The following is a 26759-nucleotide window of genomic DNA, read 5'->3' as shown; positions in this document are numbered from 1 at the left end:
CCCATTGGAACCCCCATCCTGCCATTCCCAATCCTATTGGAACCCCCATCCTGCCATTCCCAATCCCATTGAATTCCTCCCATCCTGCCATTCCCAGTCCTATTGAATTCCTCCCATCCTGCCATTCCCAATCCTATTGGAACCCCCATCCTGCCATTCCCAATCCCATTGAAATCCCCCATCCTGCCATTCCCAATCCCATTGAATTCCTCCCATCCTGCCATTCCCAATCCCATTGAATTCCTCCCATCCTGCCATTCCCAATCCGCAGTGCTGCTCCCCCCAGCTCTGTGCAGGACACACCATCAGCATTCCCAACCTTCCCTTCCCCTTTCTTTCCCAAAGTTTAACCTCCAGTGGAGGCTGGAGCATCCCAGTTCCTCCCACCCCGACGTGTCAGGCCAGGCTGGCAGCAGGGGCAGGAGTGAGGTTGGATTTCAAACACAAATCACATCTCACAACATATTTGGCTTTTTCCTTTCCTTTTCCAGGCCGTAATTTATCCCGGCTCATCTCTGCTGGTGGATGGACAAGACTCCAGGAGGATCTGCACATCCCCTCCCTGAATCCAGCATTGCTGGTGTGTCCCTGGAGGTCAGAGAGCGCCGGGAGTTTGGGGGACATTTCCTAAATCTTGCCTTGGTGACGATTTCACCAAATCCCCCCAGTTTTGGGTGGAGAGAAAATCCTTTGGCGAGCAGGGAGATGAATGCTGACACCAAGGAGCCCCCAGGGGCCTCCCGAGTCATTAAACAAATTAAGTGTTCGCGGGAGGAGGCCCCTGTGATTGCGTGTGAAACCCCCGGGGGCTCGGTAATTGCTCTGCAGCTCTGGTGGGTGGAAGAGACAAAGGGATTTGGGGGGAATTTTGGGGGATTTTGGGGATTTTTCCTCCCCTGGCGCAGCCAGCAGCAGCTCCAGCTCTTTTTGGACCCATGGAGCGCTCGGAGATTTGGCTGTGCTGGAGCAGAGCCTGGGATGGGCTGGGATGAGGTCCCTGTCCCCGGGGGAGGTGTGGGGAGAGCTCCCAGTGCGCCCCAGTTCTCTGATGGACCCCGGCTCCCAATCCACGGCCTCTGCCACCGCTCCCGGCTCCAGCTGCTCCACCAGGAATATTCCAATTTAATTGGAGATGTTTTTCCCTCTGAGAAAGTGACCAGAGCCACCTCCCCCCCCCCCAGAAAAACCCTGCGTGGGGTATCCCGAGCTCCCGTGGCTCCAGAGAGGTGTGAAATTCCCGAATTCCGGTTTCCAGGGTTGTCTGTGCTCAGGCAGGATGAGAGCCCATGAGGAGAAGCATCGGGAGCCTCCACGGGCCACGGGAATCCTCAGCTCCGGTTTTCCCAAGCTCCCTGTGCCCGGCAGCTCTGCCTGGGACATTCCTTAGGGATACCAGCCCTCGGAGCCCTTTGAGTTATCATTTGATCAGCGCTTCTCAGGTCAGGATATCTGATCATCCCAGCGGGAAACATCCCTGCAGCTGGAATGCCGCCAGCCAGGAGGGGATGATGCCCCTTGCCGAGTCAAATGGAATCCAAATGATTTGATTGGATTATTTTTAATACAGCCAGGAGCAGCTCCACAGTGCTCTTAGGGAGGGATTCCCATGGGGAAGAGGATGAACCCCGCGGGGGAGGTGGGAACTGTCCAAGGGGAGGCTGAGATCCCTTCCCCGGTGGGGGTGGCTTCTCTCTGCTCCTTTTTCCCTTTCCCTCCCCCTCTCCCCGAAGCTGTCCCGAACAAGTGCTGGTTTCTGGCACGGCCTTTCCCAGCTGCACAAAGGCTGCCTTGTGCCGCCGAGCTCCAGATGTTCCTCATCCCACAAAAACTCCAGCACCAGGTACCTGTTCCCCTGGAGCACCGGCTGGCCTGGCAGGGAGGGAGCTGCCTCCAGCAGCCCCTGGTCCCGGAGATATTGAGCTTTTTACTCTGGCTTTAATTGTGGTTCTCCCTCAGGATCTCATGGAGGTGTCAGGAGTTCCCTCTCCTGTGGGCCCAGGGCTCCCACCTCGGGGACACAGGTTGGGGACAGGTGAGCCCAGCAGCTGCACAGATCCAGCTGGGGGTCGGGCTCTTGTCCCAGGTGACAATGATGGGACAATGGGAAACACCCTCAGGTTGCTCAAGTGGAGGTTGAGGTTGGATATGGGGAAAAACTTCATGGGAAGGGTTGTCCAGCCCTGGCACAGGTGGTGGAGACCCCATCCCTGGAGGGACTGGAAACCCTGTGGGTGTGGCACTTGGGGACAGGGTCCGTGGTGGCATTGGCAGTGCTGAGGGAAGTTGGGCTGGGTGATCTTAGGGGCCTTTTCCAACCTATTCTGTAATTCCAGGGACGCCTTTCTCCCCCAAATCCACAGCTGGGGGAGGTGAGGGATGAAGGCACACAGGGGATGTGTTCTCCGTGGAAGGGGATGGTGGAGGACGTGGTGATGGCCAGGGCAGCCCCTGAATCCCGCTGGGGCTGGAGGAAGCTCCTGATCTTTGGGATCCAGGGTGGCAATCCGGGGAGCAGCTCCACCCTCTCCTGCCGGGACAGGTCACCGCGGGGCTCTCCTGGCCAGGGGCAGGGAGTGACACCTGGAAAACGCTCCCCAGCCCCGGCAGCGCCTCATTCTCCTGGGAAACACGCCGGGGCAGGAGCAGGGAATGGCTCGGGTGGGGAGCAGATCCCGCCCCGCAGCCCGGGCACAGAAACCTCTCTCTGTGGAGCACAAGAGCTTCTCTGTCCCCTCTGTCTTCCCTTCCCTTTAATAATCGTCCCCTTTTGTCCCCACACATTTCCCCCCCTGCCATTCTCCCCCTGCTCCCTCAGCCCATCCCAGCCGGGAGCTGCTCCTGGGGGCACCTGTTTTTACCACCTCCTTTTCCAGGACACCTGATGTATTTATTTTCATTGCTGGTTTGTTTTCTTTTTTTTTTTTTTTTTTTTTTCTGTTTCTTTTTAGGGTCTATTAAGCTGATTCCTCCTTCCCGTGCCCTGGGAGCCGCGGTTAATGAGTAACCACAGCGAGCTCCGAGGCAGCTGCCTCACACAAACCGACCGAGGCTTTTTTGGAGCTGCATAAGGGAACGTTTGTTCTGCAGCCTCTCAATGGATCCTTGTGCAGGAGGCAAGGAGTGTGGGGAGAGAAAGAGAGAGACACTAAATCACTGCCCTCCTCCTCCTCCGAGGAGAGCTCGGAGCTCAGCCCGTGTGCCTGGTGGTGCCTTTTCCTCAGAGATGGGGGCTGAGTCACCTTGGTGGGGTCAGAGAGTGGATTTATCTCCCCAGCCGAGCACACAGTGGACTTCTTAGCTTTAAGGCTCCTTTCAAGTGGCTTAAGGATCAAACACTGAGCCCATCCAGATGCTGGTGTGGCAGGAATTGGGATTTTCTGTGTCCCCGTCCCACTGAGGAGCAGGTTTGGCTCTGGGGGTTCATCAATTTACCTGTTCCTTTCCTCTGCTTTGGGTTCATGGCGATTTTGGGGGGTTTATCTGATATTTGCCGTGGGGTTTGAGGCTGTGTCCCTTCCCAGGCTGATGGGGCAGGGTCTGGAAGCTCCGTGCTGTGTCCCAGGTGTCCTGTGTGACCTTGGCCATGGCATTTAAACCTCTGTGCCCTGCTGTGCCCGTGTCACTGAGCAAACAGGTGACGCTGTGCCTCTGCTCAGCCCTGCCTTTGTCCTCTGGGAAGCTCCTGGAGCCTGCCTGGCATCTTGGGAGCAGGCAGAGAATTCCAGGTACTGTGTGGAACAGCTCTCCTCTCTCTGTAGCTCCATAAAAAGGTTGGGAAAGAACTCCAGGACCATCAAGTCCAAGCTCGGACCAAACACCCCCTGTCAAGCAGGCCTGATGGAGAAGAGCCACCTGTGCTCCTTCCTGAGGGATGGGGACTCCCCCAGTGCCCTGGGCAGCCCCTTGCAGTGCCTGGCCGCTCCTGCAGGGAAGGAATTTTCCAGAACATCCACCCTGAGCCTCCCTGGCCCAGCTCGAGGCTGTTTCCTGTCCCCTGTTCCCGGGAGCTGACCCCACCTCACCCCCTCTGTGAGGATCTGAGGGGCTCAGAGCCCAGGGCTGGCGGTGGCAGCGGATCCTCCCCGTGTTCCTGGAGCCGGGACCCGCTCCGTGTCCCTTTGTCCCCGGAGCACAGCGGGGTCTGGAGGGGACAGGAGCGTCCCCAAGGGTTCCCTGCTCCAGCTCCCTCTGGGGATTCCCAGAGCTCCTTCCCAGGCCTGTGGGCCAGGCTGGGATCCAGCACCAGGCAAGAGCTAAAAACACAGAACCACATTTTCCTCCTCTTTTACTTTGGGGCTTGGGTTTAGTTTTATTTTTCTTTTTTCTTTTTTTTTTTTTTTTTTTTAATTTGGGGATTGGCTGCAGTTTTGGGGAAAGATTGGGGCTGTTTGTGTTTTACCTGCCACAGCTCCCTGGAGCAGCAGCTCTTTATTGGCTCCCGCAGCACTTGGCACTCTCAGCACTGGAAAGAAAAAGCTTTTTGTTCCCATATTTCCATATATTTATATGGATTTAACTGGGTTGGGGAGGGTATTTGAAGGTCAGAGGACTTGCAGAGGTTACTGTGCTGGCCAGGCCCTGGGAACAGGGAACAGCCATCCTGTGGGAACTCATTCCCAGCTCACCCTTCCCTGTCTCTTTATTTTCCCAGTGCTGCCCATCACTAAACACTTTAATTTCTTGTTTCTCTGGGAAAAACCACCAGCAAATTCCACAGTGTGGATTTATGGATGTGCCATTCCCAAGCTGGGGTGGGAAAAGCAACACGAGCTGGGGCTGTGACCCCAAACTGCTCCACAGAGCGTCGGGACCAACACGATTTCGACAGAACTAAGAGTTTTCCTGGCTCCCCCTTCCCAGGGCAGGGCTCCTGTCGCTTCCCAGAGCTTTCCCTGTTTTCCTGGAGGAGTCAACAAGCCAGTCCTTCCTCCTTGGCAATTCCTGGCCATCGGGAGCTCCGTATCTTGGGAAGATTCTTCTGGAGAAGAGCTGGTCCATCCTCCTGGTGGTCTCTTTGGGAGCCCCAAAACCATCCCTGGAGTGAGGAACAAGACTTCCCTTCCCAGGAAAATCCTCTTCCCTTCCCAGGAAAACCAGGAAAATACTTTTTTTTCAGGAAAACCCTCTTCCCTTCCCAGAAAAACCAGGAAAACCCTTTTTCCAGGAAAATCCTCTTCTCTTCCCAGGAAAACCCTCTTCCCTTCCCAGCAAAACCAGGAAAACCCTTTTCCCAGGAAAACCTTCTTCCCTTCCCAGGAAAACCCTTTTTCCAGAAAACCCTCTTCCCTTTCCAGCAGAACCCTTTCCCCTCTCCTTGGCCCCTGCACTGAGGATTTCCTCCCTTCAAAGCTCCCCCAAATCAGATCCAGCAGCCACGTTCCCATGTTGGATTTGATATTTGCAGGGTGGACTCGATGATCTCGGATGTTTTTCCCAGCCTGGATAAATCCTGGGATTCTGTGCTCCCCACTCCACCAGGGAGCTGCAGATCCCTGGGGGGTAAAGGACGATTCCAGCTGCTCCCGGTGGATTTTTCACACCTTGGGAACATCTGGCTGCCATCCTCCCACCCCCAGGCTCTTCATTGCCTGCTCCATGGGCAATCCTGCATTCCAGGGCTTTTCCCTGTAGCTCAGGAATGCTGTGCTCTCCAAGGAGCCGGGACAGGCAGGGCTGGCACTCCCCACAATGCCAGCGTGCTTGCAGGGCCAGGAATGCTGCCCCACCTGGAGCTGGATCCCATTCCAGCATCTCCTGACACCCTCCATGGTGGCACAGCCAGGGCTGGGAGCATCCCAAAAATCAGCGTCAGGCTCCTCTGGGAACGAGTCCTGCAGCTTTCCATGGGAATTCCTTCTCCTTTGGGAGTCTCTGGGCAGCACAGAGGGGCCTGAGCAGCACCCAGGGGCTGTCCTGGTCCCTTACACCATCAGAGGGTGACACAAAAGCTGTGGCAGAGCCTTGGAGAGCTCCAGGTTTTTTTGGTTTGTTTTTTTTTTGGAGATGATGTCTGACAGCTCTGTGTCCCGTGGGCTCGTGGCTCTGAAGGAAATGCCACTGAAAAAGGGAGTAAAACTTCAGAATTCAATTCCAAAACTGGAAATTTGCCTTTGGAAATCCCGGACATCCAATCCCACGGCTCTGTGAGCCCACGGGAGCCCTCGGCACACCCAGCTCAGGTGGTGCTGGATCAGTGACTCTTCCCCCTGTCCCAGGCTGCTCCAAGCCTCATCCAGCCCGGCCTTGGGCACCTCCAGGGATCCAGGGGCAGGATAAGCTCCATCACTTGCAGCCTTTTCCCAGCTCTTTCCTCTCTCTGAGCCCCGTTTCTGCCTCTTGCCAAACAGGTTTGAATTTCCAGACCGTGGCTATGAAAACGCAGCTCAACCCCCTCCTGCACAGCGCTAAAATATGGCTTTTTCCCCTTTTTAATATCCCCTAAACGATGACCTTTTCCCTCCTTCAGCAGGCAGCCAACACAAGCACAACAATGTGATTTGTGCAGCATTTCAGCTGTGGTTTCTTCAAGAAATTCATCTGCTCTCGAAGCAATTACGGGCAGGGAAGCATTTCCACTCCGGCTTCGGGCCCTGAAAAGCTGCCAGGAGGGATTTTTTTTCCTTCCCCTCCTCTCTCCCTCTTGCTCCCTCAGCCCCCCTTGTCCTAAAAAAAACTTCTGTGGTTTCATTGCAGCAGCAATTCTGGGATGGTTAAATCCCAGCCTGGTGCAGGTGGGAAGGGGCTGGATCCGTGTCCCTGTCCCTGCTGGAGTGGGACCGGGTTTGTGCAGGATCATCCCCCCTGAGCAGCACCAGCTCCTGGAGGGGACACCGGGCACGGTGCCACCCCCTCCTCGTGCCTGCTGTGCCCTTCAGGACCTTCCCCACAGCACATGGGGCCCAGAGGGCAGAGGGAACCCGCAGGACACGGCTCCATCCCGCTGGGCGACTCTGCCAGCACCCAGGGCTTGGGACAACGGGCCTTAAATGAGCCCCGAAGTCAACAGCACGGTTAATTGCTCATTCATTCCTCGGATGGGTTAATAATTAAGTTAAATTAATAATTGGGAGAATAATTAAACAAAACAATAACCCATACCCGGCACGATTGAAGCGCTCGCTGTTCGTGCCGGGGTTTTGGGGTTACTCATTCACTTTAGGGCCGCTGTGGCGTCGGGCTGGCTGTGCCAGGGATGCGGCTCCAAGAATCCCGTGGAAAACCGGACTTTTCCAGGCAAAACCATCGGCTCTTCCCTCCCCTGGAGAGCGGCGGGGTCCCGGTGAGGAGCGGAGCTTCCCCGACCCCCGGCTCCTCCCGAACCGCCCGCGCCCTCCCCTCCCCGCGGAGGGACGGACGGACGGACGGACAGAGGGTGAGAGGGACGGACAGAAGGGCGGAGGGAGGCGGCTCTAGGCCGGGGGGGAGGAACTACAAGTCCCGTGAAGCCGCACCGCCCGCCCGCCGCCGCGGGGCTATAAAAGGGGGAATGGCCCGGCAGCCGCAGTCGGAGCATCCCTGGCTGCGGCGGAGCCGCTCCCGCTGCCCATCCCGGCGCTCCCGGGGCTATTCCCGGTGGGAGCGGGCCGATATCCGGACCCCCGGAGCGGGCTGGGGCTCTGCAGAAGGAGGATGAGGAGGATGCCGCTCGGCGCGCCGGGGGAGCCGCAGCCCCGGGCGGCTTCGGGCGCTGCCGGCGGAGGCGGAGGTGGGTGCCCCGCTCGGCTCGGGGGGTGCGGGGCTCAGCACGGGGTTCCTGCGCCCCGCACTTGCTCCCCGGCACTGGGGGGGGCCGTGCTGGGCACTGCGGCTCCCCTCGGTGCCCGCACCCGCTGTCGCTTCTCCCCCTGTGCCATCCCCTTTGTGTCCTTCCTCTGCCCGGGGTCGGGGCTCCGGCTCGGGATGCTCCTGCTGGAGTTTTCCCCTTCTCTCCAAGGAAAAGCGCGCGGCCGCTGTTTTCCTTCGACGTTTGCGGGTTTTTTGGTGGATTTTTTTTTTTTTTTGAGTGGGGTTTTTGGTTTATTTTTAGGGCTCTTCCCTTCCCTGCCGTGGGAAGTCGATCCCCAAAAGCCTGGCCCCGGGGCAGGTGCTCGGGCGGGGCTTTGGGCAGTGTCCGCAGCCCCTCGGAGCCCGTCCCTCCCCGCCGGGCTGTCCCAGCCCCGGGGCGAGCCGGCTCGCGGCTGCCGATTCGCGGCTCTGGGATGCACAAGAGCACTTTTGTGTGAATCCTGGGGAAAAAAAAAAAAAAAAAAAAAATGAATGACTCCCTTCTTTTGCTGGCTACAACAAAAAGACCACACCAGTCTAGACCTGCAGCCGACAGCACAGACAGAAATTAGCGCTGTCTGCTCGCGGGGACCCGGCGTGGCCGGGGGAACTCCAGCCCGGGATCCCTCCGGAGGGCTGGGGCTGCTGCTTTGGGGAAAGGATGTTTGAGGTTACTCTGGTGGGCACCAGAGGAGGTTTTATTGCCCGGACGTTGTTGGTGTTGCTCGCTGCTGGCTCGGAATTTCCTCCGGAGGCTTTGGAGGCTGCGGGAGTTGCTCAGCTCTTAATTGAGACATCTTTTTATAATCACGGGCGCAGCCGCGGGGAGGGAAGTGGGGGCAGAGCGTTGGTGACTCAGGCCTTGGGAAGAGGCTGCGTTTTGCTTTGCCCGGGGTTGTGGAGGGGCGATCCCAGCTGGAAAACTGGAGCAGGGCTCCCAAGGACAGCGGCCCTCTCTGCTGGCGGGCAGGTGATGCTTTCAGGACGCCAAATTTCTCATTTCCCTGTAGAATTGGGCGGGGGGGAGAAATCTTCCTGGTTCGCCTCAACCCTTCAGATATGAAAGCTAAAATTTAAGGCATCACCCCCAGGTGTGGGATCTGCCGTGTGCGGGGAGTTGGAGCTCTGATATGGACACAATCACTTTGTGCTCTCATTTTCCAAGGCTTTGCTGCAAAACCAGCTGGATCTGCTCTGTCAAGATTTGGGTGTTTTTTTTTTTTTTAAGCTTACCAGGTGTTTTCCATGTTCAGGTGTCCCGAATCAAAGGTTTGGGAGATATGGTACCCCTCAAACTGCATTTGATGCGGTGGTGATCGCCCCGTTTGGGGCCGTGGAGAGGCAGCTGTGGGAATATCAAACCTTTGGGAAGAGGCTCCCAGCTGAGGTGTGAAAAGAACCCCAGATCCCGATTCTTGTGGGGTCAGGAGGAGACAAAATCCCCCCATGGGCAGGAGTGGTGACACCTATGTGGCAGTGTCTCCCGAGGAAAAAGGGATTTTGGGGAGGGCTGAGGTGTCTCCCGAGGAAAAAGGAATTTTGGGAAGGCTGAGGTGTCTCCCGAGGAAAAAGGGATTTTGGGAAGGCTGACCTGGGCAGGGGGAGCAGGCTCAGGCGCTCTGCTCTGGCTGGTCTCAGGAGTTGCAGGTGCTCTCCTGCCCAAGGGATTTGGGAGCAGGAGCGTCCCTGCTCACTCTGCTGAGCCAGGAATTCCGGGCTGTGGAGTCCAGCAGGATCCTCCTGCCTGCTGAGACAGGGAAGAGATCCCAAATGGGCTTATCTCACTCTCTGGGGTGTTGGCAGGACCTGGTTTGGAGGTGCTGAGCTGGGGCTGTTCCCCTTGGGTGAAGGATCCCCCAGATCCCTCTGGAATGGCTGGGACCTGCGGGGGAAGGTGGATTCAGCCCTGAAGGGCTGGAAAATGAGGAATGTCCTGGAAAATGAGGAATGTCCCGGGGAAGGTGGATTCAGCCCTGAAAGGCTGGAAAATGAGGAATATCCTGGAAAATGAGGAATGTCCCGGGGAAGGTGGATTCAGCCCTGAAGGGCTGGAAAATGAGGAATATCCTGGAAAATGAGGAATGTCCCGGGGAAGGTGGATTTAGCCCTGAAAGGCTGGAAAATGAGGAATATCCTGGAAAATGAGGAATGTCCCGGGGAAGGTGGATTCAGCCCTGAAGGGCTGGAAAATGAGGAATATCCTGGAAAATGAGGAATGTCCCGGGGAAGGTGGATTTAGCCCTGAAGGGCTGGAAAATGAGGAATGTCCTGGGGAAGGTGGATTCAGCCCTGAAAGGCTGGAAAATGAGGAATGTCCCGGGGAAGGAGGATTCAGCCCTGAAAGGCTGGAAAATGAGGAATGTCCTGGAAAATGAGGAATGCCCTGAAGGGCTGGAAAATGAGGCATTTCCCAGCAGCCTGGGACAGTGGGTGGCTACACGAGCAGAGCAGTGTCGCCTGCAGTGTTTGGGGGACAGCTCAGGGTTAAATGGGATTTTGGGGGGTTCAGGGGTCTCTAAGCTCAGGTGCCACCTCACCTGCACCTGGCTGAGCCGGGCTCAGGGTTACAGGTGCAGAGAGGGCTTTGGGAAGTGCTGGGACCTGACTTTTTTTTAGGCTGTGACATCTGGAAGCTCCCGGCTCTTCCAAGGCTGAACTTTTTCCATTCCCCTCCTGCCTGGTTTTAAATGTATTCAATCCAGCAGCATCCCTTCTCCCTGGTGATTTTTAACAGCAGCTGGCTCTGATCTGGACAGCTTTGGACGCAAGCTCCTCCATCTGGGAATTCTCCTGGATAAGGAATGATCCTTAAATTTTCGGAGATCAAAAGATTTGGGCCACACCCGCGCCCCAGACAGCGGGGGGATCATGGCAGGAGCACAATGCAGCTTCCTGGGGGGTTTGGGGGTTGTTTGAACTTTGAACAGAAAAGCAAAGCAACAAAAGAGAGGGCGAGGAGAGCCCAGGGCTCTGCCAGTGCCCGGAGCCGGAGCAGCTTTACAAAGCGTGGCCTTGTTCAACCGAGCTGCTTCCACCAGGAAAGATGGGTTTGAAACAGAAATGAGGGGGCAGAAAAAATGCCCCGTGTTGCTGTAAACACGGCATGGAAGGGCTTTTATGATCTAATAAACGCTGCTCCTTTCTGAGGAAAGCTCTCGGCGCGGGATTAGGCTTTGCCGCCTCACGACTCCCCGGGCCTCTCTGCTGCTCCCGGCCTGATTTTAGCGCTCCCTTTTCCCATTTTTTTTTGGGGTTTCCCCCGCTCTTTGGCAACACTGGAATTGCAGGAAGCGCTTTCCTGGCCGGGGAGGGCGGTCAGGGCTTGTTGTCACCTCGGGCCCCTCCTGGGTGCGATCTCCCCCGGAGCTGATGAGGTGCGAAGGCCTCGCCCGGGGTTGTGCCGCTGCCGTGCCCTCAGAGCAGGGAACATTTTTCCGATTCAATTGCCTGCTCCTTCTGCCAAGCCGCAGATGTGGTTTTTTTTTTTTGTTTTTTTTTTTTTTTAAGGGCTAAAACCTAAGCCTTTAAATAAATGTGTTTGATCCCTGGGTGGTTGTGCAGCTTTCCTGAGGGGGGGGGGGGGGGGGGGGGGGGGAAATCAATCTCGGAATGGGTTTTGTGTGGGGAGCAAACGTCTCTGCTGGGTTGTTCCTAAAGGCTGATTCCTGCGGGGTTTTATTCCTGCTTTTTCTCCCTGGCAGGGGATCAGAGCTGCAGGAAAACCTCCCGAGGGCTCTGCTGGGTAAAGCTCAGCCTGAGGGGTTTTGTGCCGTGCAGGAGCTTCAGGCTGGCTCTGAGGGTCTGCCCTGGATCCTGCTGGGGCTCCTGGATCCTCCTGGATCCTGCTGGGGCTCCTGGATTCTCCTGGACCCTCCTGGATCCTGCTGGATCCTGCTGGGCTCCTGGATCTCCTGGACTTGGGCTCTTGGATCCTGGACCCTCCTGGACCCTGCTGGGGCTCTTGGATCTCCTGGATCCTCCTGGATCTCCTGGATCCTGCTGGGCTCCTGGAGCTCCTGGACCCTCTGGAACTCTGCTGGATCTCCTCTGTCTCCTGGATCCTCCTGGATCTGGGCTCCTGGACCCTGCTGGGGCTCCTGGACCCTGCTGGATCTCCTCTATCTCATGGATCCTCCTAGATCTGGGCTCCTGGACCCTGCTGGGGCTCCTGGATCTCCTGGAAATCCTCTATCTCCTGGACCCTGATGGGCTCCTGGATGTCCCCAAGTCCTGCTTGTTGTCGGCTGGAGAAGCTGCTCTGGTGTCACATTGTCCCCAGTCTGGGGTGGCTGTGGTGTCACTGCTGTCACTGGAGCTGCTTCAGCTCCTGCTGCTGCTCCTTTATGCTGCGTTCTCAGGCCAAAGCATGAGGGGTTTTTGGAAGTTTTTCCTAAGTTTGTAAGAGAAAATATGTTTTTGGGGTGCGGGGTCCTGCTGGCAGGCAGGAGGTTAAGATATTAGGAAAAAGTTTTTCACAGAAAGGAGATAAAGTTCTGGACTGGCCCGGGGAGGTGGTGCAGTCCCCATCCCTGGGTGTGTTTAACAAAGCCTGGATGTGGCACTGGGTGCCAGGGTTGAGTTGAGGGGTTGGGGCTGGGTTGGACTCGATGATCTTGGAGGTCTCTTCCAACCTGGTCATTCTGAGAATTCTGAGGTGCAGCCAGGGGCGCTTTGGGAGCTGTGGGGTGGCAGCTCAGGGGGTTCCTGTGATGCTGTCCCTGCCCATCCTCGTTCCCTGCAGACAAACCCAGGGCTGGCACTGCCCCAGCGCCAGGGAAGGTGGCCCTGGAGGGACAGGAGCTGCTGCCAGCGCTGGCACCTGGGCTGCCAGTGACACCAAGAGGCAGGTGCCTGTCCCTGAGGCTGGAACTGCAGGAATTCCGGCTGACAGGAGCTTCCCTGCAATTCCAGAGCCTGGAGAGCAGGTCCCTTCCCTGCTGGGGGGGGGTGGGATGAGCTCCAGGAGGTTTCCTCACAGCCAGCTCTTCTCTGGGCTTGGCTTGGTTCTTGTTCCAGCATTTCCCGAGCAGCTGGAGGGAATGAGGGATCCTTTGGGGTTCTGGGGATGCTGCAGTGCAGCTCCTGGGGTGGGGTGGGGGCAGGAGGGTCCTGCTTGGCTGGGCTTGGGGGGGACCCGGCCACCAGTGGCCACTGGGAGGGAGTGGGAGCTGAATCCATCACCCCGGCGGGGGTTGGGATCTGTGCTGGAGCCAGGCTGGAGGTGAAGCTCCTCTTCCTGGGCTGTGTGAGGCTGAGGGCGTGCAGAAAACTCCCCCGTGCGCTGGGGAGGAGGAGCTGCTCACCTGGGAGTGCCTGGCAGGGCCCTCTCCAGCTGTTTTCCATGGAAATGCCATCCTCTGGCTGCAGGGATATCCGGGCTGTGTCCCTGGGGACAGCGGTCCCTGCAGCTCTGGCAGGATGGTGGCACCATTGGGTGTTTAATCCCTGCTCCTGGGACAATCCCTTTTTCCTGCTGAGGCAGGAAAAGGTGGCTCGTGGAAGTGGCACCTGGCTGTGGGAGGCAGGACAAGGACATCTCCGGCTGGCAGGGTCCCCTCCATAAAGTGACCCTCATGCCACCCCTGTGCTTGTCCCAGTGGGATCTGTGGGATGTGCCCAGCCCAGGGCTCCGAGGGGGGAGGGAGAATCTTCCCAGCCCAGCGGCCTGGATGGGGAATAATGCTCCCCTTTTTATGGCTTCTTCAATTGTTCCTGAAAATCCTTTTTAAAAGGAGGAAAGTTCCTTCCTTCCTTTCAGCTCCCGGTATCTTGAAGAATTCGCTCCATTGTGAGGCCAGGACAGAGACCCTTCTATGAGGGCTCTCCTCGAGCCCCCTCCCCGTGCCCCCTCCCACCCCATCCCAACAAGCCCCCATTCTCCTCTGAAGAGGGTCCCTCTGTCTAACGCCAAGTAACTCTTAAGGGTAGCATTTATCCCGGGGCACTCAGCTCACAAAGAGTGCTGGAGTGTCAAATAAACTCCCCGCAGCCTGCAAAGAGCAGAGGAAGAAAACACAAAACCCCCTTTCTTTCCACCCCTGCGGGGAAACAAATACGGACTTTGTGCCGGCGGCAGCGGCGCCCTAACGAGCCCGAACGGGGCTGCTGCGAGCCCGGGTGGCCACGTGAGGGGCTCCGGGGGGACCTGGCACACGGCAAAGGCTCCAAACCCCCCCCCAAAAATCTGCTGGCTGTCCCCGCTGCTGCCATGGGTTGGTCTGGGGAGGAGCTGCTGCTGTGCTGGGCTTGTCACCAGAGATAAGGGACAGCCACATCCTCTGAGCCCTGCCCACACCCTCCGAGGGCTCAGCTCCCGTTCCCGACGGGAATTCAGCTTGGGGATTGTCGCCTCTGGGTGTTCGCTGCGGTTCCTGCGAGGAATCCATCCCGAGCTCTTTTCCCTGCATGGATTCAGACAGGAATCCCGCGTGCCAGGAGCCAGTGGGACCAGTCCTGGGCGAGGAAGTGGCCAGCACTCCCATGTGGCAGCACATTTCTCTCTCTCTCTCAGGATATTTCATAAAGCAGCACAAAGAGAAAGAAAGAGAAAACAATTTCTATTTCTGCTCCTTGTTTTTCCCGTGTGGAATGTGCTTGGAGAATTGTTTACCTGGGGTGATTGCTTGGTTGGATTCTGGTGAGGATTGTTTGAGCCTGGTGGCCAATCCAATCCAATCCAGTCCAATCCCATCCAATCCAGTCCAATCCAATCCATTCCAATCCCATCCAATCCAGTCCAATCCAATCCAACCCACCTGTGGCTGGACTCTCAGAGAGGGTCATGAGTTGTGGGTGAGTTAGAGATGGGAGTTAGAACAAGTAGGTTTGTAGTTTAGTATCTCCTTTAAATAGTATATTAATGTATTCTAGCATAGTTCTAATAAAGAAATCATTCAGCCTCCTGAGCTGGAGTCACACAGCAGCATTTCTGCCCATGGGTTCTCCTGTGTTTTACAATAGTCCCTGGGGCCGTGGCCACCAGCACGGCCAGCGCCTGTGCTCAGCAGCAGCAGGGAAATCCAGCTGGCTCCCTGAGTTTGGCACCATTTGGGTGCTGAATTTGGGCATCTCTTGCAGCCCTGCTCTGTGGGATGTGCTCAGGTGCCCCGAGCAGAGCGAGGTCGTGCTGCAGTGGCCGAGGTCGCTCCTGTCCCTCATCCTGACCTTTGTTTCTCCACAGGTTTCGGCATTCCTGCAGGGACAGCTCCCATCGGCCCCGGGAGCTGCTGGAACCTCCTTGTGCCGGCGGTGGGGACGCCAGGACAGGAGTGGCACTTGTCCCCTCGGCCAGGGAAAGGCTCCCGAGGCGGGATTTGGCCCTGGATGGTTCCTCTGCGCTGGGATCCCGAGCCCCGAGCCTCGCCTGGGGTTTGGATGCTCCCTTCTGTCTGCAGCTGGGAATGGCACGGCCGTGCCTCCTGCTCCTCCCAAATCCCGTGGATTTACTGCTTTTGGCATCGTCCTGCTGGGACTGGCTCCGGCACAGGGAATCTCCCGAGGGACAAATGGGAAAAGCAGCACTTATCACAGCCTGAGGCTACAATTCCCTCTTTTTCTGGGCTACTCTGAGCATGCTGGCTCTGCAGGAAGAAGGATTCCATGCACTCCTGGAGGACAAATCCTGCTGCTCTGATGTGAGTCAAGAACATGTATTTTTCCTTTTTTTTATTTTTTTAAAGCATCTTCCTGTTGGACTTCTTGGAAAATGATATTTTCTCTGTCTTGAGGAAAAAAAAAATGCCCAATCCAGGGAGCTGCTGTGAGGGAATGAGGGAGCAGACAGGTTTGTTCTGGCAGCTGGACTGGCTGCTTTAATCAATACATGAATTTTTTCGTGCCATTCCAGCTTGAAATCCCCAATAGGAGTTTTCTTCCTGGAGTTTTATTGCTGAGCAATGGATAAAAGGTTAAAGGCTGCAGCTTCCCAGGAGGTTTTCCTTTTTTTTCCTTCAGGAAGGGAATCCTGATGGTTTTCCACTCCTAAGCCAGTGGTGGCTGCAGGGGGGACTCTTGTCAGGGTCACTGGGGACAAAGTGTGGCTTGTCCTGAGGGGCTCCAGGGGAGGAGCTGGAAGGCTCCTTTTGGAAGGGAGGCTGCTGTGAACCTCCTTGGGATGGAAAAATCCATTTTCCTGCTAGAAAATGATGCCAGACTGTGGACTTTGAGGGGACTTGTGCTGGTGTTGTCATCTGGGTGTGACATGGGACAAGTGCCTGAGGAGCTGCTGGGGGACTGAGGCTGTTTGGCCTGGGGGAGGGAGGATGGATTGGGATTTCTTGGTGGGGAATGAGCTGCTGTTGACCAGAAATCCAGCAGGGTCTGGTTTTTGCTCTTCCCAGAGGGGGCAGATGAGAACCTGGAGCTCTGAGTGGCTGGAGCAGCTCTTGATTTGAGTCTTCAAGCACTGCAGCGTCTGTTTGAGCAGAGCTGAGGCAGCTCATTTTCCTCTCAGTCACTTTCTGAGTGGTGCTGGTGCAGCCCAGACTCTCCCCAGTCCCTTGGGGTTGTGACTGTCCCCGGATGATCCCACGGATTGTGGCTGTCCCCTGATGATCCCACGGATTGTGGCTGTCCCCTGATGATCCCATGGGTTGTGGCTCTCCCGGATGATCCCACGGATTGTGGCTGTCCCCTGATGATCCCATGGGTTATGGCTGTCCCCTGATGATCCCACGGGTTGTGGCTCTCCCGGATGATCCCATGGACTGTGGTTTTCCTCTGATGATCCCATGGATTGTGGTTTTCCCCTGATGATCCCATGGATTGTGGCTGTCCCCTGATGATCCCATGGACTGTGTTTTTCCCCTGATGATCCCATGGACTGTGGTTTTCCCCTGATGATCCCACGGGTTGTGGCTCTCCCGGATGATCCCATGGATTGTGGCTGTCCCCTGATGATCCCATGGATTGTGGCTGTCCCCTGATGATCCCACGGGTTGTGGTTTTCCCCTGATGATCCCATGAGTTGTGGCTCCCCTGATGATCCCATGGATTGTGGCTCTCCCGGATGATCCCATGGACTGTGGCTGTCCCCTGATGATCCCATGGGTTTTGGTTTTCCCCTGATGATCCCACAGGTTTTGGTTTTCCCCCGATGATCCCATGGGTTGTGGCTGTCCCCTGATGATCCCATGGATTGTGGCTGTTCCCTGATGATCCCATGGATTGTGGCTGTCCCCTGATGATCCCATGGATTGTGGCTGTCCCCTGATGATCCCATGAGTTGTGGCTCCCCTGATGATCCCATGGACTGTGGTTTTCCCCTGATGATCCCATGGACTGTGGTTTTCCCCTGATGATCCCATGGATTGTGGCTGTCCCCTGATGATCCCATGGGTTGTGGCTGTCCCCTGATGATCCCACGGATTGTGGTTTTCCCCTGATGATCCCATGGGTTGTGGCTCCCCTGGTGATCCCATGGATTGTGGCTGTCCCCTGATGATCCCACGGATTGTGGCTGTCCCCTGATGATCCCATGGGTTTTGGTTTTCCCCTGATGATCCCATGGATTGTGGCTGTCCCCTGATGATCCCACGGGTTGTGGCTGTCTCCTGGTGATCCCATGGACTGTGGTTTTCCCCTGATTATCCCATGGACTGTGGTTTTCCCCTGATTATCCCATGGACTGTGGTTTTTCTCTGATGATCCCATGGGTTGTGGCTGTCCCCTGATGATCCCACGGTTTTGGTTTTCCTCTGATGATCCCATGGGTTGTGATCTCCCCTGATGATCCCATGAACATACCACGCCCTTGACCTCATCCCTTCCCAGCAGGAGTCTCCCTGTGCCGTCCCCGCCTCTGGAACGCAGGGAAGAGGAGGAGGAGGGATGAGATTTGTGCCCATGGTCTCGCTGTAGTTCCACATTTTCCAGCTGAGCTCTTTGGGCTGAGTTAGGCAGGGATTTTGTCGCTGCACTGGTGTAAAACAGCCCAGCCCTCCCTGGCTCCTCTGTGAGGTGGGGCCGGGCTGATAGTGGGGTTTGCTTTGGGTTTTTTGCATTTTTCCCCTTTTTTTTCTGAGGGCTGTCCTGTGGTTTCTGGGTCTGTGGTGCAGATGGTGGTGCTTGTGGTGGCTGAGTCCTGTCGTGGTGCTGCACTTCTTCCTGGAATGGTTTAGATTTTGGATCTTAAAGTTTATCTTGAACCAAAGATAAGAGACACCTTCCTTAGCACAGGTTCCTGTCCAAGCTGGCCTTGCAGCCCTGCAGGAAGGACGGATCCAGCTGCAGAGCTCCTCACCTGGAGCTGCAGGCCGGATCTTTATCAGGATCTTCACAATCCCTTTTCAAACCCTGGCTGTGAAATCTTCCTTGTCCCGGGCACTTTGTCACCGTCAATTACTCAGTGCAGGTCGGTGCCCCGGCCATCCCAGAGCAGGATCTGTCCCTGAGGGATGCTCCAGGGAAGCCCAGGGTGGCTGGGGACAGGTGAGGTTTGGGCTCAGGGAATCCCACGTGCAGAAAGTTTTAGGGACTCCCTGAGGCTGCTCATGGAATCACAGAATCATTCCGGCTGGAAAAGCCCTCAAAGGTCAGGGAGTCCAGCCAAGGCCACCACCGACCCATGTCCCCAGTGCCACGGATTCCCTTTGGAAGGGATTTCCTATGGATTGGGCACCACCGGGGGTCTGGAGGACATCCCGGGCGCGGGATGCGGGATCCGGGTGGCGGCTTGGGGGCACATCCCGGGTGGGAAATGCGGGATTCCAGCGGGATCCTAGCGAGATTCCGGCGGGATTCCGGCGGGATTCCAGCGGGATTCCAGCGGGATCGGGGCTCTCTCCCGGGCTCGCGCTGACCCCTGGCGGCAGCAGCGGCAGCGCCTGCATTGCCCGGCGGGGCCCGCAGGGGTCGCGGGATTCTTTGGGATCGCAGGGAATGGGATGGGATGGGATGGGAGGGACCTTAAATCCCATCCAGTGCCACCCCTGCCATGAGAGGGACACGTTCCGCTGTCCCAGGCTGCTCCAAGCCCCGTCCAACCTGGCTTTGGACACTTCCAGGGATGGGGCAGCCAAGAATTCCTTCCCTGTATCCTATCTATCCCTGCCCTCTGGCAGTGGGAAACCATTCCCTGTGTCCTGTCACTCCATCCCTTGTCCAAATCCCCTCATCATCTCTGGAGCTCTCGCAGGCACTGGAACGGGTTTTAAATTTTTCCCGGAGGCTGAACATTCCCAGCTTTCCCAGCCTGGCTCTGGAGCAGAGGTGCTCCAGCCCTGTGGAAAAAGGTGTAAAAAACCCATGGAGCGACCAATATCTTTGGGAGCAGCAGTAAAACACCCGCAGGGCTGCTCCAGGCGAGGTGGGATATTGGGGAAAACCCATCCAGGGGGTGTTGGCTGTGTCGGAAGCCGCGCTGGAGGTGACAGCGGCTTTCAGCGAAGCCACGGCGCTGCTGGAGCCGCGTCCCGCGGCCGCTGGATGGCAGCGGAGCTCCGCGGCATTCCCGATCTGCGGCATTCCTGCTCCCGGGGCTGCATCCATCCCCTGCTCCCGGGGCTGCATCCATCCCCTGCTCCCGGCGCTGCATCCATCCCCTGCTCCCGGGGCTGCATCCATCCCCTGCTCCCGGCTCTCTATCCATCCCCTGCTCCCGGCGCTGCATCCATCCCCTGCTCCCGACGCTGCATCCATCCCCTGCTCCCGGGGCTGCATCCATCCCCCTCATCCATCCCCTGCTCCCGGGGCTGCATCCATCCCCCTCATCCATCCCCTGCTCCCGGCTCTCTATCCATCCCCTGCTCCCGGCGCTGCATCCATCCCCTGCTCCCGGCGCTGCATCCATCCCCTGCTCCCGGCTCTCTATCCATCCCCTGCTCCCGGGGCTGCATCCATCCCCTGCATCCATCCCCCTCATCCATCCCCTGCTCCCTCTCTATCCATCCCCCCTCATCCATCCCCTGCTCCCTCTCTATCCATCCCCCTCATCCATCCCCTGCTCCCTCTCTATCCATCCCCCCATATCCATCCCCTGCTCCCTCTCTATCCATCCCTCCTCATCCATCCCCTGCTCCGCTGGTGGCTCCCACCCCGTGGATGCTGCTTCCCGGGAAGGGAATTCCCAACCTCCCGGGGTGCCCATGGAAGCACAGACCCCAAACCCAAGTAGTTCTTCTGGAGTTGGATTTGATCCTTGTGGGTCGCTTCCAGCTCTGGGTATTCCAGGATTCTGGAGAAGCCCAGTTGGGTTCTTGACTCTCCAGGGCAGGGTGCTGAGGGGATGAGGATGAGGAGAGAGCAGATCTGAGGTGATAAATGTGGCTTTTATGGATCCGCCTTTAGCCAGAAACCTGTGGCACTTGGGAAACCTTAAACTTGATCTGGAATGCTGCTGATCCATGAATGTGGGTTTTGGGGAGCGTGCACAGGGACAGGAGGACACTGGGTGAGGTTTGCTCGGGATGTCTCCAGCATTCCCAGAGCTCTGCTCCTCATGGGATGGCTCAACGTGCTCCCTTCTCCCAGAGAAAATCTTGGAAAGCTCCTGCTCTGCCTCTCCCTCTCCCTCCCTTGCCCAGCTCCCCTGGGAGAGGAGCTGGGGCTGGGGCTGGCTCTGCTTCCACACGGCTGGGAGTGGGTGAATTACTGCGGGATAATCCCGCGTCTTTGGCTGCCTTGGAGGCTCTTCCCGAGCAGTCCCAGGCTCCTGGGCTGGCACTTCCCGAGCTGAAAGGTTTTCCTGAAAGGTTTCCCTGTCTGGGCTCCTCCCGAGCTGCAGCCAAGGGCGAATTCCAGCGGCGATACCAGCCCCGGGCTGGGTTTCCATGGTGAAGGCATTTGGGGTTTGCTCTGAAAAGCCGGGTTTTTGGGAAGTTTTTTAGCTGGGAATGGCACATTTTGTCCATCCCTGGGCTGCTCCCCGTGGGGGAAGAGCTTTGAAAGGGCCCTGAGAGCCTTGGGGACAGCCCGAGCTCAGTTCTCACACTGCTCTGCACTCCAGGAGTCTCCTCTGGCCCTGGGATGCTGGGATTTGTCCTGGGATCTGCTTTTCCTTGCCCACAAACTGTTCCAGCTCCTTCCCCAGCTCCTTCCCCAGCTCCTTCCCCAGCTCCTTCCCCAGCTCCTTCCCCAGCTCCTTCCCCAGCTCCTCCTGCTGTTACAGCCCGCACTAAACCCAATTTATTTCATTTTCTGAGGTGCTGCTTCAGGCCCTCCCGTGTGGAAACCAAAGGAAAACGTTGTTCCGGGGATTTTGCAAGTTGCAAAAGTTGCAAGTTGCAACCTCCGAGTAAATGAAGTTTATGTGACCTCGTCCCCTCCCAGCCTCGTGTGTGTCCCTGGGAGGCAAAAATCTGCTTAAAAACTTAATTTAGGCTTCCCAAATATTGCTCACCTGCCTTTCTAACAGAAAGGAGTTTTTGAGGTGATATTTTTGCCCTTCCTGGGCTGCATCTGCCCAGCCAGGACATCTCCAGTGCCCTGGGAGCTGCGCTGCGCCCTTGGCCTCTGGAATGCTCTTTTCATTGATATTTTCTGGGAACAAAAAATGCCGGCTTTGTATCCACTGCCCCTTTCTTTGCCCACGCAGAAGGGGAGGGAGGAAAAAAACGACTCAAATATTTTCTTGTAACAAAAGGCTGCGGGTGAATCTGGATCAGCCTCTCTGCTCCGTTTCAGGCCAAATCTCCAGGGTTTTCAGCGGAGAAATTAAAACACTGGAGCTTTCTCTTTTCTCCTGCAGAACAAACAGGAGCGGTTCCCACTTCCTCCTGCTCATAAACAAAACCAGCCCGACGTCTCCAGGAGAAACCCTGCCAGGAGACTTTCCTTCCTAATTGTTTGATATTTTTTCAGCTCTGATTAGTATTCGGGAGTGCCTGGCACACGGGCTGCAAGTTTCAGGAACAGGCTCCGAGCAAATCCTTCCCTCTGCTTCCATCCCCTCCTGCCCGTGCCCCTTCACCTTCTTCCTCCCTCCCTCTCCTTTTTGCTTTGTTTCCCTGTCCTCCTTCCCGGGCTGGTGGTGGCTTTTGGCCACCAAATGCGTGGCAGGGGGTTGGAACTGGGTGATCCTTAAGGTCCCTTCTAAGCCAAACCATTCCATGGTCCTGTGAAACTGCTGCTTTTCCCTTGGAAGCCTTGCTGCCCTTGCAGGAGCTGCCCCAAGGCTCTCCAGGCTTGCCCTGCCCTGCTCTGCTGCAGTTCCTTTGCTTCCAGGCTTTTCCCTGCCCTTGGGAAGGAGCCTGGCCTGGCCTGGCTGCAGAGGGATTCCTTTTTCTGTGAGGAAAGGGCAGGATCAGGTTTGGGAACGCTCTAAAGCAGTGAAGAGTGCAGGGGATGGCTCTGGGACGGAATTTGTCCCACACAGGGAGATCTCCTCCTTCTGTCTCCATGAAATCCGTGGAAAGATGGAATCCTGGGAGTCCTGCTGGCCCTTGGCTCCATCCTGGGACCGTGACTCAGCCGAGTCCCTGGGGAAGCAGCCACTTGTTTTTCCCACCTCCAACATCCTTCCCAGGAGCTGCTGCCCTCATCCCACTGTCCACAGCCCCTGCAGGAGTCGGGGAAGTGCTTTCCCACATCCCACAGGGCTCCTGGCTGCCTCTCCGTGTGCCAAGCCCTGCTCTGGCATCGTGTGCTGCAGATCAGGAAATGGGGATGGGAAATATCCCGGGATGGGGAGGGGGCAAGGGCAGGAGCAGGGACCAGGGAGGTTTAAAGGGTGAGGGAATTGTGGGGTCCCACTCTTCTGGCAGGGATGAGCCCAGCTCTTCCCTCCTCTTTTTGCAGGGATGAGCCCAGCTCTTCCCTCCTCTTTTTCCAGGATGAGCCCAGCTTTTCCCTCCTCTTTTTGCAGGGATAACCCCAGCTCTTCCCTCCTCTTTTTGCAGGGATGAGCCCAGGTTCCTTAGGCAGGCGAAGATGGGGGATTTTATGTTCCAGGGTTTCTTGGGCAGAGGAGGATGGGAGATTTGTGCTCCAGAATTCCTTGGGCAGGTGAGGATGGGGTTTTTTTGTGCTCCAAGTGTTCCTTGATGGGGGATTTTGTTTTCCAGGGTTCCTTGCCCAGGTGTTGTGCGGCTCTGCGGGAGCCCGGCTCGTAAAGCGGTGCTCAGAGAGGATTAAGGGGTAATCGTGGTTATAAACAACTGCCGGGCTCTTTAACACCTTCCCTGATGTGCTCCCTGCCCTTCCCGGCGCATTCCTGGCTCTGGGATGTGCCCTGGGATGGAGCTGCTGGGCCGGGCTTTCCAAACCCCTCTGGACACTCTGGGGGACAGGAATGGGGAGCTCTGCTGGGGCTGTGCCCTCCCCGTGCCCTGCTCTGCCCTGGGGCTGGGGGGAGAGCCGGGAGAGGCTTTGGGGGATCAGCAAACCCTCCAAGGGGGGAGGGCGGGTTTTGGGGACCCAGCACTGCATCCATCAAGGTGGTGTAGAAGCAGCACCTGCTCCAGCCGGGAATTCCCATCTCCCAGGAGAAGGGAACTCCTCACACAAGAGGGGGGAAACATCCTGGGATTGGGGCTTGTGGCATTTGGAACACGGTGTGAGCCTTTCCCTCAGGCTGAGCAGATCCCACTGGGACATTCCCTGGCTGGAATTTGGGAATGGTGTGAGCCTGTCCTCAGGCTGAGCAGATCCCACTGGGACATTCCCTGACTGGAATTTGGGAATGGTGTGAGCCTGTCCTCAGGCTGAGCAGATCCCACTGGGACATTCCCTGCCTGGAATTTGGGAATGGTGTGAGCCTGTCCTGCAGGGAGCTGAGCAGATTCCACTGGGACATTCCCTGTGTGGAATTTAGGAATGGTGTGAGCCTTTTCTCAGGCTGAGCAGATCCCATGGGGCCATTCCCTGCCTGGAATTTGAGAATGGTGTGAGCCCTTCCTCAGGCTGAGCAGATCCCACTGGGCCATTCCCTGGCTGTTTACCCGTTGCTTTTCCAGCTCCACTTCATCTCCTGTTGTGGAATTCCCCTGCAGTTCCCACCTCCCCCCCCCACCACGGCTGCCCCTTCCCACGAAGATCGGGGTAATTAAACATTGAGGTAATTAAACACCGGGGTAATTAAACATTGTCCGGGCTGGGCACAGAGCGACCCTGCTGTTTGCCCAGGAGATAAGGGACGGGAGATAAGGGGGAGTTTGCTGCCAGCCCAAGGACAGGGCCAGCCCCTGCCCAGGCAGGACAGGTCCCCTGGCCCTGGGGTGGCACCTGTGGTGACATCTGGCGGGGCTGGCACTGCTCCTCCCATGGGCAAGGCTGGCACCTGTGCGGAGCTTGAAAGGGAAAAAGGAGGAGACCTCTGCCCTTGGGATGTGCCTGGCTGGGGTTAAAATCCCACCGTTGTTAAAATCCCACCGTTGTTAAAATCCCACCGTTGTTAAAATCCCACCGTTGTTAAAATCCCGCTGTGCTGTGTCCTCAGGGAGCTGGGGCAAAGGAAAGGTCTGGTCACAGAAAAACACCTGCTGTGTTTTTCCCGGATTTTGCTGTCCCCACAGCCACATCCTTCCTTTGGGAGTGGTGCCGGGGCTCTCATTGCTGCAATGTCACCCTGAAATGCTGCAATGTCACCCCTAAATCCCTCGGGACGGGGCAGTGCCAGCACAGCCCAGTTCCTCCTGCTCCCAACGGATGGATGCCAGGGAATAACAAATTCCCAAGGTCTCCATGAGCCCCAAAGCCCATCCTGCTGGGTTTTTTCCCGGGTCTGTGCCAGGTTTGAGGCGAGATGAAAGGGCCCCGCCCCACCTGGGGCACACCTGGAGCACAGCTGTCACCTCCTGGCCCTTTATGGCCCTTTGAGGTGCCGCGGGCTGATAAGGGCTCACCTGGGGGGGTGGGGGTGTTTGATAAGGACTCCCCTGAGGGAAGGTGGAGGCTGGGGTTGGTCCCTTCCCTGTCCCCGGGGCTGCATCACCCTGGAGCAGCCCTCAGGAATTGCTCCTAAGCAAAGCTTAGGGCTGGAATCCCTCCCTGGAGTTCCGAGCTCCAGGAGGGGGAGTTTCCTTTGCCAAGGGGTTTTTTTTGGGATCCTCTGGAATGATGAAGCCGTGTGTCAGTGTGGGATTTAATCCTGATTTAACGCTGCCTCTGGCAAGGCAGCAACACGTCTTCTTTGGGAAGCTCAGGAGGAAGAAAACTCCCAAATGGTGATTTCTGGATCCCCTTTAATTTCAGGGATTAGGAGTCCCATGCCTGCCTTTCTCCAAGCCACCACGAGCGGGTTATAAATTCAGACTGCTGTAGGGGGAACGCTGCTGCCAGAGCTCTGCACGCTGTCCTGGCCTCACCTCCCCAGGATCCAGGGAATAAACTGCTCCCCTTGGCTCAGGACAGGAGTGTGAGCAGGAAAATCCATGAAATCCATCCCAGCCAGGCCCTGCTCTGCTCCCTCTGGATGGGCTTGGTGAGAGCAGCCAGAGCTGGGACCTCTCCTGGCTCTAGGGTGATTTTTGCTTAAAATTTGAGATCTTGCTGTCGGCTGAGGGCTCTGCAACCTCGTTTTTCCTTTTTATTAAGCAACTTCGCAGCTTTTCTGTTTGTAAATCGAGTTTGATAACGCAGCCCCAAAGTCTGAAAAGGCAGGAAGGGAAAAAAAAAAAAAAAAAAGGGAATAGAATCCGAATTTTCTCTGTGGTCAGATCTGGGGATTTATTTCACTTAGAATAATCCTGATTTTCAAAGCTTGAGTGATCCAATTACCACGAGCTGGTGCCATCCTCCAGTGCCTGGGGAATCCTGCAATTGATGTGGGGTTAGCCTGGAGATCCCTAATTAAGATTAGCTTAACTCAGAGCTGCTTCTGCTGAACTTGGCAGCACAGGAACTTCCCTTTCCCTCCAGCACGAGCTCCAGAGTTGTCGGGAAGGACTTTTGGGGATGCAGCAGAGCTGCTGCAGGTTTTGGGGTCCAGCAGAGTGGCTGCAGCCTCTCCCCCATCCCAAAAAGCTCCTGTTGGAGCTGGGGCAGCAGGGGAGGATCCAGCTTTGCTCCTGACCTTTCTCCCCAGCTCTCGGGGTGTTTTTCCTGGTGTTTCTTCTCCGCTGTCGATCCTGTCTGGGGCTGTTGGAGAGGATTGAGGCCCCCCCCGAGTGCTGCCAGCCCGGCTCCCCTCTGCTGCCTCGTCCCTGGGGGCACAGAGCTGCCATGCCCGGGCCACGTGAGCAGCCTGGCTGGCACTGCCAGCTCCCGTCAGCTCCTGGGGGACAAATCCTGGATTAGCAGAGCCAGGGGCCGTGCTGGGAGTGGAGCCCTGCTAATTAGGTTTATGTAACCGGGCTCCCTAATCGGGGAGGGCCGCGCTGCTTAATTGGGAAGCACGCTGGGGGCTCCAGAGGCCTCTGAAGGCTGGGCTGGGCTGCTGCAAATTCCCAAAAAAGCTCTTTAAACGAGCAGTGCAGAGCGTTGCTGCTGGCAGGATGGAGAACCCTGCTGGTTTCCACTTGTGGCTGGGCCGGGAGGTGCCAGAGCATCCCAGAATATCCCCGCTTGGACGGGACTCATGAGGTGCATGCAACTCTTGGTGCAGTGCAGGACATCCCAAAGGATCCCAGCTTTTCCCTCTGGAGCAGGAGCTGAGGCTCCCAGGAATTGTCTGCACCAGGAGGGATTGGGCTGATGCGGTGCCCACCCAGTGCCAGAGGGGTTTGTCCCCCCAGCAGTGAGCTCTGGCTTTTCCCAGGCCCACATGTGGGCAGATTTTCTGGGAATTCTGTTTCCTGCCCAGCAAACCCCAGGAAAAATGACTGGAGCAGCCAAAGGTTGAAACATCCCAGGTAAAATCCCGGCAGCAGTGGGATCTAGTTGGGAATTTTCCCTCCCCAGCTGCTGTTCCCCTTCCTGTGCCCATGAGGGAGGTGGCACAAAGGGACATCGAGGGAGGTGGCACAAAGGGATGTTGTTGGCACTGTGGTGCCAGGGGAAGCTGCTGGCCCTGGCACAGCTCTGGGGGATCCCAGGGAGAGGCTGAGCTGCTCCTCCTGCAGAGGGGGATGGAAGTTGGGATCAGCCCAATCCCACCTGGCCTGGGACACTTCCAGGGCTTG

The 26759-nt window shown here is 57.0% G+C and overlaps 1 long non-coding RNA gene across 2 annotated transcripts in view; it reads left to right on the top strand.

Moving 5' to 3' along the window:
* Positions 1–6016: 6016 nt before the first annotated feature.
* The window catches only part of LOC128816746 (uncharacterized), a 44699-nt gene continuing 23956 nt past the window's right edge, over positions 6017–26759 (top strand). For both annotated transcript variants that reach the window (XR_008440004.1, XR_008440005.1), the window contains exons 1-2: positions 6017–7705; positions 14945–15398. This is a non-coding gene — a long non-coding RNA (uncharacterized LOC128816746). The remainder of the gene's footprint in view (positions 7706–14944; positions 15399–26759) is intronic.

This window comes from Vidua macroura, chromosome 19, assembly GCF_024509145.1.
Source record: "Vidua macroura isolate BioBank_ID:100142 chromosome 19, ASM2450914v1, whole genome shotgun sequence".
NCBI classification, from domain to species: domain Eukaryota; kingdom Metazoa; phylum Chordata; class Aves; order Passeriformes; family Viduidae; genus Vidua; species Vidua macroura.
Note: the sequence above shows the minus strand (reverse complement) of the source record. Positions and strands in the feature narration are given on the sequence as shown.